At 41.6% G+C, this 15,584-nt stretch overlaps 1 long non-coding RNA gene across 1 annotated transcript; it reads right to left on the reverse strand.

The window, feature by feature from the left end:
* Nucleotides 1–11,287: 11,287 nt before the first annotated feature.
* On the reverse strand, nucleotides 11,288–13,337 carry LOC123980984. Its single transcript, XR_006827634.1, has 2 exons — nucleotides 13,153–13,337; nucleotides 11,288–11,521 (listed from the first exon to the last, which is right to left on the reverse strand). It is a non-coding gene; the product is annotated as an uncharacterized LOC123980984 (long non-coding RNA).
* Between the last annotated feature and the right edge of the window lie 2,247 nt (nucleotides 13,338–15,584).

Below are 15,584 nucleotides of genomic sequence, written 5' to 3' on the forward strand. Positions count from 1 at the left end.
TCTTAGTGTTTTGAGTGAACTCTCGAAGCCTACGTAAAAAGAAGAGGCGCTGTCTCGCTTTCTTAGCAATTTTAGTCGTGTTAGAGCTCCAGTTCAAATCATGCGAAAGGGTCACACCTAAAAATTCACATTTCTAAGTAATCTGCACATCGGAGTCATGGATAGTAAGAGGCACATGATTCCTATTGTGACAAAAATCAATAACAAGTTCACACGTTTTTGAAGTGTTCAAAAGCAAGTTATTTTCCTTGCTCCATTGAACAACATTCTCCACCTCCTCGCGATAATGAGATTCATCGTTTGAACTAATCAGCCCAATGATAGTTGTGTCATCGGCATATTTGATTATCACATTATTAGCATTGGATGCTTCAAGGTCATGAGTATACAATGTGAACAATAGGGGGCTTAAGATACACCCCTGCGGTGAACCAATGCTAACATACAACTCATCTGAAATACAACCATTAATTTTGACCCTTTGTGGTCGACAAGTGAGAAAATTAAAAATCCATTTTCCATCTTCAGCCAAAACAAAATAGCCTACAGTAAACAACAGAGTAATAGAACGTGAAACAGGGGGGTCACGTAACAAGCAACAAAGGCATTAAAGAAAAATAGTTAAGTCTTCAAACATTTTAACGGTTTTAAATTCTTCAGGTTTGTCCAAAAGTTGGTCGCTGTATTTAAACCCTACGCGGGTTAGAGAGCTGGATTTAGTTTCGGAAAGGCCCGATGACTTCAGGATGGAAACGGTTTGCAGAGAAAGGACACAAGCGTTTCATAAATACAAATACTCATTTCTATATTCATGTACAAACAAGTCTCCATCTTCAGATTGTCCCTGACTGTCTCCTTCTATAACTCAGCGGTTCTCAAACTGGGGGGCGGGCCCAGCTGGGGGGTGCACAGGGATGAATGAACATGATTCATGTAGGGAAATGAAAAGATTCAGCTAACGTACCGACCTGAATCATTTATTTATTTTAATCAAATTCAACTGGGCTCCTTCAATCCGTTTAGGTGTTTTGTGGTTGTGAGAACTTTTTGAGAGGGCGTCATGAACCACTTCTATAACCGAAGAACTTCACACTTAATGTACATCTTCTGTTTTGGACAAACAAATCAGCCGTCGTGCAAAAGACGTGATCATCCAATCAGACGAGAGCTAACCTGTAACACGTCGGGTCACGTGACCCTCCATGACCCCAGTCACATATTTCTGCCGGGTCACTGGAACTACAGGACATGCACACGGCGAGCCGACCTCTGTGCGGGTGTGTGTGTGTCATTACACGAGGTGACGAAAGAAAACGAGGACGTGTGACCTCTGACCCCCCCGCTGATGAGGAGCGCGTCGGGCATGAAGTTCTCACACTGTCGTCCAGCAGCTTCACACCTCCACAACACACTCACAGTGACCTGCTCTTCAGTCACACTTCAGGTGTTTGAGTCGACGCTCTGCCTGAAGATCTTCTCACGCTCGGCGTCCCGGTGGCCACGTGATCCAACCCTCACAGGTTCAAGTCTGCGCCGCTCCTCGTCGACCGTGATTTCTATCTGCTGTCAAATAATGTCGCCTGCAGTCGCTGTGCTGGTCACACCACACGACTTGCTCTCTTGTAACAGGAGTCTTGAAGTCGTCGTGGTCGTTCACAGGAGGTCACACGTTACACGAGCTGACAAACTCTGTCTGGTCTCCAAACCAGGCTCCAACATTCGTTCCAGGTGAGACAGCTAAGGAGCCAGATCTGACCATGAACTGCTCTTTATGAAAGAAAACGCTGCTGCAGAGCTCAGAGCAAGTGATCAGAGGGCGATGTGACGATGCTGAGACGGAAAACTGAGGTTTTACTAAAGCATCGTTTCTTTGGGTTAATAAGCGCTTTTACAGTTTATGTGATGTGTTTGCACAGAGAACGGCACGATGCTACTTTCTTGTAATCAGTTTTACATTTCAAGTGTCATAGAAAAATAACAAGTGTGATTATTTCAGTTACTTCCTGGAGTCTTTGCTGATTCACTGGAAACATTTTAGAACCCAGAAATAGTCTGTAAATCGTTGACTTTTTACACTTTGGTTGCGTTTTAGTTCACTTTAACAAAGCAGGTGTAACATATTGATCAGTGAGCTGCCGGTAGGTGGATGTTTTTCCCTTTGGACAGATCCACGCTAGCTGTTTCCCCCTGTTCCCAGTCTTTATGCTAAGCTACGCTGACCAGCTGGCTGTAGCTCCATATTTAGCGTGCAGACACGAGGAGAAGATTTCATTAAATGCCTGCAGGGGGCGCCGGCAGGACTGCACCCTCCAAACTGTCTGTGAGTTTAAAGCAGCAGCTGCAGCATCTGAAACTCCCATTACCAGGAGAACGTCCCAGAATGCACTGCTCCTGTTACTGGGAGAGTTTATGCACCAGTTAGATTCACACCTCTGCAACACACACATGCACTAACACAGGACTGTGCACGTGACTGTGAAACTACAGCGTGACATGGTGGCACTAATAACACTCCATACTTATATTTAATTTGCAGAATCAGTTTTATTTATTGATTTATACACAGTCTGCGTTTCTCCTCAGTCTGAAGCTCAGCTGCTCAGGTGTTAAAGTCTGACACCGTCTCCCCCCTCAGAGGGGAGATGACCTGACCTCCCCCGATGAAGCACAAAGAGAACAGAAGAGTTTTCTGTGATACGTTTTTTATTACAGTAAAATAAAATAAAATCACTCCTTCATAATAAAATAAAAGAAACGCAAAATGAATCCAATAAAATAAAATCAAAACATTTTAAACATAAAACCAGTTTTTAATAGCTGCAGACAAAAACACAACAAATAAACCTTCAACATTTCAGTAAAAACATGAAAAAAAAGAACTTTTAAATCCATGATGTGATTTTGTTCTGACGTCTCTGAGGTTTCGCATTTCCACGTAAAACAATCAGACCATTTGCATCATTATCTAAAATAGAGTTTAATAACATCACTCAGAGGCTGAAAGCTCCTCTGAACACAAACGCCTCATTCCCCCTTTAGTGTTTCCAAGTTTCAGCTCCTCCTCTCAGCACACACTCAGCTGATTACCATCAGGACGCTCGTTAACACACTCATTAACACGTTGTGGTTATCTCATCATCAGAGAGCTGCAGATAAAACATCAGCTGACTGTTTCTGACCTGCAGCTCAAAGAACCTGCTGCCAAACATTAACTCTCCTTGAACTTTTACTGTCCTGTTTTCTTTTTCTTTGTTTTAAGATATTAACACTGTTTAAAAAGCTTGGAGTGCTCTTTTGATTCTACCATCTCACACGGCTGAACCTCAGTTTACAGAGCCGAGTAGAATTACAAGGATTAGAGTCCTTTTTCTGTCCGCTAACTTGTTGACAGGGTCCTGCTGTTAACCGCTTTTACCAGAGTTTGTAGCGTGGACAATCTGGATTTACAGTGACGATGTATCTAAGGGTCAGAGTCCCTAAGTGTCAAAGGATTACAGTCCCTAAGTAATTAAAGGGGGATAGAGTGGGAGACCTGCCTGTTTTTATTTTCTATTTAACTTTTAATTTAACTTTTTAATATTTCCCTGTTGCTTTTATGTTTTATGTAAAGCACTTTGAATTACCTTGTTGTTGAAATGTGCTCTACAAATAAACTTGCCTTGCATCTACTGACTGCAAACACTGTCACTGATCAGTGTGCTACGGCAGGACCAAACCATTTCATGCAGACACAGGGGGGTGTTCGGTGTCCAGTGGTTCCCAACCTAGGGGTCGGGCCCCTCCACACGGTCACCAGATAAATCTGAGGGGTCAGCCGATGATTACTGGGAGGAAAGAAGAAGAAACTTTTACTTTTTTGAGAAATATTAGAGAGTTTTATCACATGAATTAAGGTACAACTGTAATCTGAAAAGCTTTATAAAGATTTAGAAAGTGGCAAACAATGGAAATACTCAAGAAAAGTACAAGTACAACCCCAGTTCCAATGAAGTTGGGACGTTGTGTAAAACCTAAATACAAACAGAATACAATGATTTGCAAATCCTTTTCAGCCTGTGTTCAACTGAATGCACCACAAAGACATTTAATGTTCAAACAGCAAATATTCACTCACTTTGAATTTGTTGCCTGCAACACGTTCCGAACAGCTGGGACAGCAGCGTGTTTACCGCTGTGTTACATCACCTTTCCTTTTAACAACACTCAGTAAGCGTTTGGGAACTGAGGACACCAACTGTTGAAGCTTTGTAGCTGGAATTCTTTCTCATTCTTGCTTGATGTACAACTTCAGTTGCTCAACAGTCTCCGTTGTTCGTAATGCGCCACACATTTTCAATGGGAGACAGGTCTGGACTGCAGGCAGGCCGGTCTGGTACCCGCACTCTTTTACTACGAAGCCACGCTGCCGTGATCCGTGCAGGATGTGGCTCGGCATCGTCTCGCTGAAATCAACAGGGACGTCCCCGATAAAGACGTTGCTTGGATGGCAGCGACGAACTGTGTTAACTGACAAAGGTTTCCTGAAGTGTTCCTGAGCCCGTGTGGTAATATCCTTTACACACTGATGTCTGTTTTTAATGCAGAGCCGCCTGAGGGGTCGAAGGTCACGGCCATCCAATGATGGTTTTCGGCCTCGCCGCTTACGTGCAGACATTTCTCTGATATTATGGATCGTACAGGATGAAATCCCTAAATTCCTTGCAATTGAACATTGAGAAACGTTGTTCTTAAACTGTTGGGCTATTTGTTCACAAAGTGGTGAACCTCGCCCCATCCTTGCTTGTGAATGACTGAGCCTTTCTGGGACGCTCCTTTTATACCCAATCATGACACTCACCTGTTTCCAGTTCACCTGTTCACCTGTGGAATGTTCCAAACAGCTGTTTTTTGAGTTGTCTTTTGTTTCCCCTGTCCCAGCTGTTTGGAATGTGTTGCAGGCATCAAATTCAAAGTGAGTGAATATTTGCAAAAAACAATAAAGTTGATCAGTTTGAACATTAAATATCTTTGTGGTGTATTAAATTGAATATAGGTTGAAAAGGATTTGCTAATGAATGTATTCTGGTTTTATTTATGTCTTACACAACGTCCCAACTGGGGTTGTACTTTGTACTTAAGTAAATGTACTTAGTTATTTTCCCCTACTGCAGATGAATCTAGTGTTGAGTTCACAGTCTGAGGGTTGGGTGGTATTTTCTGGTTGTGCAGCTGCTGCTTCTCTAAACTCTTCTGACGTCGGAGCGTCGGCTTCATTCTCCTCTCTGACGTCGGTGCTCGGGTTCCCGCTCCCGTCGTCTCTCCTTGCGGCTGATTGGACCCGAGTAGGTCTTCTGGGAAACACAAGCCTCCCACAATGCACCTCTGCACCAACAGTTTACCACTAATGTGGAGATGCAGAAGGGCAGCGGGCTGAAACACAGAGCGGCTGAACCACAGAGGTCTTCAGTATTCAGCCAGCATTTCCCTGAAGTCCACAGCTCTTACAGACACATGCATTTATAAAAAGACTTCACAGACTTTGTACTGGAATCATAAAAATAATAAATCAGAAATTTTCCAGAAGCCATGAAGGAAAGCCTCGTCTCCGGTCAGCTAGTGTCTTTTTATTTCCCCTTTTATCTAATGTTGTGAATCTTATCTAACAACACTTGTCCTTTTTTACGTTCTTGTGCAGCACGGTGTAACCTTGTAAAGAAAGATGCTGTATAAATAAAATTATTATTATTTCACAGACAGACGTCCTTTGAATCCCTGACTGAAACTTGCATGTGAAGGTTGATGGTTTGATTCCCTGCAGCTGACAGGTCAGACCTGCTGGACTCGGCCACCCGAGCCTTCAGAGACTGAAACGCGTCAGGTGTGAAGATGCGACGCCTCAGACTGTGAGAACGTCTCACCTCGCTGATCAGACACTCAGAGGTCAGAGGTCAACTTTAGCTTCCCGCAGCGCGACCTCTGAGCACAACAGAGGCTCAGAGAGACAGAGAGACACCAGCTGTCAGTCAGCTGGGAGGCCGGGACCAACAGAGACGACTCGGGATGATAAAACTGACAACGCGTTTAACCACAGAGAGTTTAGCATGCTAACCTGCATAACATGCTAACGTGAATCAGCAATCTCCATCTAAACAAAACCAGCTGATGGTACTCATACAGATAAATAAATAAATATATAAAGTAAATAAATTAGCATGAACATCTGTCCTCAGCTGCATGTCTGATATTACGTTAAAGCCCTGAGCAGTGTCTGCAGGTACAACCTCGTTTTTAAATTTTAAGGGAGCGATGGGGAGTGAGCAGATGTTGGTTTTATGTCTTTTTGTCATGTGTATTCTTACTAGTACTGTACTACAATCTGTAGTATTAGTCACAGAGCTCATCTGACAATGTTCTGCATGCAGAGACAGGCAGAAACACGGGCAGGTAAGCAGGCAGGCAGCAAGGTGACTCATACAAATAACACATCACTCTGGTGTTGATGACATCATCAGGGTCGCTGGGATGACCTTGATGACATCAGTGATCCCACAGGAACCAGTGACTCCTGCTCTAGTGTGGGAGGTGTGTGTGTTTGTGTGTGTGTTGCATGCAAACTGAAGAAAAACTAATGCAGTACTCTCACTGTTGCTACTATTACTACTGCTGGTACTTCTACTGCTGATACTTCTATTTCTGGTACTTACACAGGGTAGCTCCGCTTTAATTCTGAGAAGCTGCAGAGCTGCAGTCTCAGTTCATTACTCAGTGTAACATTTCCAGCTAAACTGAGGCTTATTGTTGACCCGTTTCTTGAGCAGAGTTGTTCATGTCTGCTGACAATCGCGAGCACGTCACAGGTAAATTCCAAGTACTGTTTAAAAACCATAAAATATTCTTTGTGGGGTTAATAAGTTTTATTAAATGATTTTAACATTCCACAAAGTTCACGCACAACTCTGCACACCACCAGCATTATATGTTGATATTTATATCATAATAGGCTGTATTAGTGTTGCAGTACTTGAGACTGGTCTTAAGACTCAGACTCGACGGTATTTGTACTCGGTCTTGTCTCGGTCTCGGACATTGAGGACTCGGGATTTTAAGACCAGTCAAGACCATAACTTTGGGAATATCAATAAATTTCTTTTGCATGCCCCCCCTCCCCGCGATGGTCAGCATGGAAAAGGAGTGTTGAATAAAGATGCTGACGTTGATTTCAGCTCTTAGTGTTTGTATGTGTGTGTTTCAATGGGAATGTGGATCAATGTGAGATGTACCTCTGATCTCGTTCCACATTTTATTGTGTGTCATGTTGGTCTTGACTCGGTCTCAGTTTGGGTGGTCTTGACTACAACACTAGGCTGTATATAAACTTATTGGGAGCAAACAGGTAGTTCTGCCTAAAATCAGACTTTGAGCTCCCCCCTGTAGTCAAAATGACATGATCCCTGTTTGATAACGGCTCGGCGAAGATTCAACTGGGAGACTGGGAGTCAAATCAGGCTCCTCCTATCGAATCACCAAATCTAAATATTTAGGGTCAGTTCTAATAAAAATACATTATTATTACACTACCCTTACTTAAAAGGATCAAATACTCTATGCTAGATGAACATTGTACATGCATCTTCACTAAATACTGTCCACTATTGCCAAATTTAACATTTAATATTTGATTTGTTATTGATAAAAAATGACATTTAGTTTTACCAGAAAAAAACTAAAAATGAGTTTGTAATTCTTTTCAGCCTCCAGAGTGTCGGGCAGCAACCTGCATGTAGCCTGAGAGGTGAAACACATTCCCAATGGAAATTACTCCCTTGCTGATACTACTACTACTACTATTACTACTACTACTACTACTACTACTATTACTACTACTACTACTACTATTACTACTACTATTACTACTACTACTACTACTACTACTATTACTACTACTATTACTACTACTACTACTATTACTACTACTACTACTACTACTACTATTACTACTACTACTACTACTATTACTACTACTATTACTACTACTACTACTACTACTACTATTACTACTACTATTACTACTACTACTACTATTACTACTACTACTACTACTACTACTATTACTACTACTACTACTACTATTACTACTACTATTACTACTACTACTACTACTACTACTATTACTACTACTATTACTACTACTACTACTATTACTACTACTACTACTACTACTACTATTACTACTACTACTACTACTATTACTACTACTATTACTACTACTACTACTACTACTACTATTACTACTACTATTACTACTACTACTACTATTACTACTACTACTACTACTACTACTATTACTACTACTACTACTACTATTACTACTACTATTACTACTACTACTACTACTACTACTATTACTACTACTATTACTACTACTACTACTATTACTACTACTACTACTACTACTACTATTACTACTACTACTACTACTATTACTACTACTATTACTACTACTACTACTACTACTACTATTACTACTACTATTACTACTACTACTACTATTACTACTACTACTACTACTACTACTATTACTACTACTACTACTACTATTACTACTACTATTACTACTACTACTACTACTACTACTATTACTACTACTATTACTACTACTACTACTATTACTACTACTACTACTACTACTACTATTACTACTACTACTACTACTATTACTACTACTATTACTACTACTACTACTACTACTACTATTACTACTACTATTACTACTACTACTACTATTACTACTACTACTACTACTACTATTACTACTACTATTACTACTACTACTACTACTACTATTACTACTACTATTACTACTACTACTACTACTACTACTATTACTACTACTACTACTACTATTACTATTACTATTACTATTACTACTACTACTACTATTACTACTACTACTACTACTACTACTATTACTACTACTACTACTATTACTACTACTATTACTACTACTATTACTACTACTATTACTATTACTACTACTATTACTACTACTACTACTACTACTACTATTACTACTGCTGCTGCTGCTTTCGGTCAATAAAAACAGGAATAATGACTAAACCTGGATTGAATAAAAATCATGCTGTTGGCTGGCATCCCACACCGTTACCATGACAACAAGCATCTCCCTGCCTGTTCTGTGAGTAATAATGAGTTCACACGCCTACACACACACACACACACACAGCTCGCTGTATGTACAGTGTTCGGTGTGCAGCGGCAGGATGTGCTGCAGGGTCAGCAGGTCAGGTGAAATGTTTGTGGTCACAGGAAAACACAGCTGACTGCAGTGACACATGTGTCGCTGTGAGCCCTTCAGCGAGCATGCAGGGCGCTGCACAGAGAGAACAAACGGTGACAGAAAGGAAACATAGTGTGTGTCATCATGTGGGCGCTGTGTGGGGGGTTGGGGGGGTTGGGTGTTAGTTTCTGCATTACTAACAACCACAGAGGAAGAACCGCCGTGCAGCTTCGGCACAAAGAGCAAGACGAAGATCAGCTCTGATGATTCTGATTAATCGTCTCTGTTCACTTGCAGCTGTGTTTTACTGTGAACACCTTCACTTGTATTTAAACAGGTGCAACACAGATTGGGTTGTTGGATTTGTCATGTTGAGTCTGGGATTCTTTCTCTTTCTTTCTCTGGGTCTTTTCTCCAGTAATGAAAAGTTTAGTTGCTGGTAAAGTTGTAATGTGAACAATTTAAAAAGGATAAATGCAGTAAACTCACAAAATCACTATGAAACAACAAGGTGTCATCTGCATACATGTAAATATCAACTGCTTCTAGCACCACCTACAAGCTGCAGCATTTGTTACAGACAGTCAAACGTCCTGAGGATGTAATTGTTTCTGTATTTTTAAGTCTGGACCCTATTTTCAGTTTGCTGTTTGTTCTGATGGGGGCGCTAGTGGAGGACATGTGGCTGTTATACTCTCCCTGTAAAGAGGTTTGCAGTGCAGCTACAGAGATCTGCATTCTGTGGTCAGACGCAGTTTCAGCCGTGGTCGGGCGAGCGAGATAGACTCAGAGTGGAGAGAGCGTGTGACGTGTGAGGAGCCTCCTCTCTCTGCGGTCCACGGCCCTGTGTGCACAGCGAGTGGGAGGTCAGAGGTCGGGTTTTCCTGCTCATGTGTCGTCAGTGTGTACATCACCCCTCAGACTGACCACACACACGCTGTAGGTTTGTGTTCACACTAACTTCCTCCTCCTGACTGATCATGTAATTCTGAAACCATCCAGCCTGAATCCACAGCAGGAAGAAGATGAACTTCTGCTTACATGATCCACAGCTTATTTCTACTTTGAATGTTTTAAATGCAATTAAAGAGACTTAAAATTATTTTTTAAACGTGTGCATGAGTCCTCTCTGGCACGTCTTGATCCCTTTGGTTTCACTCTGTTTGTGCAGGAGCCTCCTCATTGCACCTGGACTTGATAGAAGTTTCTGCTCTGACCGTGAGGCCAAATGTGTGTCTGTATAACGTTGATGCTGACGATTCATCGCTCTTCTGCATTTATTGAGTGATGTGGTCCTGGCTTGTTTCACTACAGCAACAGACCCTGCTGAAAACTGTGCTGGTGAATTAAACTCAATCCTCTCTAGTCTCCTGGAGTCAGCTGAGCCACTTTCTTCCAAATCCAGACGGTCAAAGAGGTCGAACACCTAATACTTGCTCTTCAGCAGGCCTCAGGAGAGTAGAGCGTAAATAAAGACTACCTCCAGTGTTGGGTCACTGGTGATGGGGCAGTGGATAAGACATATGCCTCTGGTGTGAGAAACCCATGTTCAAATCCACTGTGAGACACCAATGTGTCCCTGAACAAGACGCTCCGGAGGCGTGCGACCTCTGACATATATAGCTGCTGTAAGTTGCTTTGTACAAAGCGTCAGCTAAATGTTTAATGTTTACCAATTACAAGCTAGCCTATTTAAAATGTAAGATTAGTGCAACTATTTATATTAATTCATCACAGTAATGTATCTGCAATTTAATTACACATTTGTTGACATTTTCTAATTAAATTACGTTACTAAATTACATGTAACTGGTTACTCCCCAATACTGACAACCTCTGATTGCACAAGTGTATATTAAACGAAGCAGCCTGCAGCCTTCATTTGCTGAATCTCAGGCCTGCTCATTACTGTAAAAATGTATTTGCTGATTCCTCTTTTCCTGAATCTCTCCTGCGTCTTAGGACACGAGGAAAAGATGCAAGTAAAATAAAGAGAAACAAGGCAACTGGTTTGTATTAAAAAGCAATTTATTGATTAAAATGAAATTGAGATGAAACAGGAGATTTCATTTAAAACAAAATCATCAGTACAGACTGTTCATCATGTGCTGTGTCCTCTGCTGACAGGGTGTGTGGTGGCATCGCTCTAACTGGAAGTCACATGACCTCTGAAGAGAAATCCCCACTTCCTCTTTCTTTATCCTTATATGGGCACATCTCGTCTGCCTGACAGAGCCCCGCCTCCTGCAGGAAGACCACCATCAGCGCCCCGCACACACAAACACAGATGCAGTATATCTACAGAGTTAAACAGTGATGTATTAAAGCTGTTGGTTACATGTTGCAAACTTTCTGTAAAAGTCTTTTAAGAATCTGAATTATTAGAAAACTGTAATGTTTAACTCGGAACACCTGAGGTCATGTGACGGTTTCTGTCTGCACGTCAGTCGGTCTGAAACGGCAGAACAGACATTCCTGTCTGCGGTGGTGGAAAAGTACATTTACTTAAGTATAATTTTAAAGTACTTGTACTTTACTTGAATATTTTAGTTTTTTACTTCTTCATACTTTTGTATGTTTATCTGATAACTTAAGTTCAGATAAATGGTGATGTAGTATTTATCAATAAGACTTTATTGATCCCTGGAGGAAAAATGCACCCAGCGGTACATAAAGTAATAGTACACACAAATACATTAACATTAGCTCGACCTGTACTATTAAAGCAATAAACTATTAATTATTATTAATTAAGTACTTTTGGTATTTGTAAGAAGGTGTCTTGCTCAGTGACACAGTGGTGGATGTCGCAGTGGGAATTGAACCTGGATCTCCTACACCAAAGGCATGTGTCTCATCACCACCCCTTCAATAAGAACCACAATGAATCCTGCAGGAGTGATATAACCCTGTATACTTTTCTAAAAACAGAAATACCAGGAAGGCGTACTGAGAGCCTGACCACATGACCACCTTCAGCCGGTCATGAGACCAATAATAAATCTGAAATCAGACGATCAGACTGTGAGTGCTGCTCGTGTTACAGCTGATGGCGTAACGTCATGTTTGTTCTCACTGAACCTCTGTGTGCTGCAGCAGCAGCTCTGTTTATTCCTAGAAGGTGTTTCCTCCGTCTACTGCAGGCTGTAACACACACGCACACACGCACACGCACACACGCGCACACGCACACACGCACACACACTCTCTGTTGAAGTTCAGAGAAAGTCCTGCAGTTTCTGCAGAACTCAGGCAGAGTTTACCCCCAGAGATCAGCTCTGCTGCAGAAACACCATCAGAGGAACACTTTGTGAGCCACACAGATAAACACTTTCTGTTTCCTGTAAGTCCACTGAGGAAGAAATGAAAGTCTGAGCAGATGTTTGACCTTTTATAGAAATCAGTTGATTTTAAAGTGAAGGAGGTCCACCAGCTTTCATTAGCTCCGACTGTAGAGTTTACTCAGCTGCTGTTTGAATTTTCTTGCAAAACATAACAAAACATGGTTTACATCCTAACAAGTGAGATTTGCAAAGACAAACAGATTTCTAATACGTCATGCTTCATAAATAGTGTTGCCAACTTTGTCACTATGAAATAAGGGAAAAAAGGTGGCCTGCTGCAGCAGAGCAGGTAGGGTTTTGTGTGAATATTGTTTTAAGCAATTTTTCACAATGATAGCTAATCTCTTAATTAAATATTTTGTAGGTTTAATAATAGTTTATTTACAGCAGGTAACTTTAACACAGCCCTTTAATCAAACCACTTCCTGTTACCTTCACTATCTGTCTAATACAAAACACTACAAAAGGTTAACTCCTTCATGTACATATGACAAGTTAAAAAGAACATGGCTACTTGTGATGTGTTATTACCAGTTCATGCGTTTTCAGGCAGTTCAGAACTTGATGAATACCATTTGCAGTTTCATCACTATCTTCATAAAAGCTTAACAAGCTAGTCGGCCACGAGAGCAGAGGTCGGTGTGTTTCTCTCTGAAGCTTTGAACTGAACTGCAGCTGTTTTACTTTCAGCCTCAAACAGGCTGCACGACTCCTGAACTGCCTCCTCTTCCTCTTTCTCCTCCTTCTTCTGTCCATTCTTATCTTCCTCCACCCTCCACCGCCTTGCCTCCTCCTCCTCCTCCTCCTCTCCTCTCCTGTGTAGGTGAGTAATAGTATTCCAGCTTCTCTGCTGCTCTGAACCACATCTCATTGTGTGTGTTATCCTCCAACACCCTCTTCACACGTCTCCTTGACATTTTCATCTCCTCTTCAGATCTCCATCTCTCTGTCTGTCTGTCTGTTGTTCATTTCAGCTGCATTCATGTGTGAATGTCAGTCGAGGCTTTTTCTGCAGGAGCATAATGATCAGCTGAATGTGTGTGACTGAGTAAGAAACAGAGAGCGAGAGAAAATCCATATTTGGGCAAAGGGGGCGGATGCTAAAATGAGCTGAAGTGTGGAAATGAGCAGCAGCCAGTCAGTCCAAGTGAATCCTCGACCAAACACACGAGTATAAATCTGCTCATATTCTGAATTTTGTTCTTGTCGACGTCTTCAGACTCAAACCAGCAGTGAACGTCTCTCCTGACGAGTCCTGTGTGATGACTCCTCTCCCTCTGAGCAACAGAAACCATCAGTGAGCCTCATGTTCCTTCATCACCATGAACTCACACACCGTAGTTCATTCTGACTCAGCGCCACACGCCGTCCTGCTGCCCAAAACACTCACTACAGCACCACATGTGGATTCATCCACTGCTGAAAATAGTCCCCGACAGATGCACCAGATGTCCTCCTGTTTGTCTGATAGAAAGCGAGCAGCTGCTTGAGGAAGGTTACTGAGCCCTTTTCAAGGTGGGCGGCACGGTGGTGCGGTGGTTAGCACTGTCGCCTCACAATAAGAAGGCCGTGGGTTCAAACCCCAGTTGCCCCGGCCTTTCTGTGTGGAGTTTGCATGTTCTTGTCTATTACAGCCATCAGGTAGCTCAAATCAAGCAATCTGATTGGTTCATAGTAGTGATATAATGAGCGTATACAACGGGCGTGACGTCGGATTCCTTCGCACAGATCCGTATCACTCCGCAACAAACAGGTTTCGAGTTATAATCTGAGCTTCGTGACGGTCTCATGCCGCGTTTACACCTGGTATTAAAATGTGATCTGATACAGATCGCATTTTTTAAATTTATTTATGGTTTATTTTATTAGGGGCAGATGCACCTAACAGATAAACTGAAAACAGCAATCCAATGTGTGCTCAATAGTGTTTTTAGCAGTTGCTAATTTGCAACGCCCGTCCCTAGAAGGGCTTTTAAAGAAACAAAACATTAAAACAGTGATAAGTATAAAACAATACATTACAGTATAACCCAAGATAAAAAGGGTTAATACAATGGAAAACATGTGACACTAACACAATAGACTCGACGTGAGTATAAGTTTGTTGCTGAACCAACCAGGACTTGGCCTCTCTTTTAAAAGTGGTGAAGTTTGCTGCAGTTTTCAAGTGTTTAGGTAACAAGTTCAGAGACTTTGCTCCTTTCACAGAAAAGGCCGTCTGAGCAAAAAGGAGTTTTGCAAAATGAAACTTTACAGTCGCCACTTGCAGCAGCTCTGGTGGATCTGCCGCTGCTCTGTAGTGTCTTAATGTACTTAAAGACAGGCTGAGGAGCACGTCCATTTAAACATTTAAATACAAACTTTACATAATGAAAATCAAAGTTTGCAAAACTTAAAATCTTTTATTAAACTGCGACAGTGATGGCTTTTTGTCCAGGGTTTTGAAGGCTCCATTGTAAAGACAGGACCATAGATTTAATCACTGACTGGTTGGACCATGTAGTTAAACCGTAAGTATCATTGCATTTAGAAACATCAAGCCGGGATCAAATGTGAAGCATTTTCTTATCTTAAAACAGGTAAGGTTAATCGATTTGTAAATCTTTTTAGTGTGACTTTTAAAATTCAACTGGGAGTCTAAAATTATCCCTCACTTCCGGTACTTGTTCAGTAAGCTCACCTTTAATTTTAACATTCAGGGATTCTGTTTCAGATAGCTTTTAATAGAAAACCACATAGACTTTGTTTTGTTGGTGTTTAGTGTCCAACAGGAAGTATCAAGCCAAGCTGACACTTTTTGACACACAAGTTACCGATTTTACCTGCGGAGATAAATAAATACTGAGAGAGAGAGAGATCATTGCGTATTATGTGATTCAACATCTCCCTCTCTCACACACATAAAAACGCACTCAGCAGTCCACTACTCGCCCCAGATGTCTGCGATACTGCAAGAGAGTTTC

Source organism: Micropterus dolomieu, linkage group LG12 (genome assembly GCF_021292245.1).
Source record: "Micropterus dolomieu isolate WLL.071019.BEF.003 ecotype Adirondacks linkage group LG12, ASM2129224v1, whole genome shotgun sequence".
NCBI classification, from domain to species: Eukaryota; Metazoa; Chordata; class Actinopteri; order Centrarchiformes; family Centrarchidae; genus Micropterus; species Micropterus dolomieu.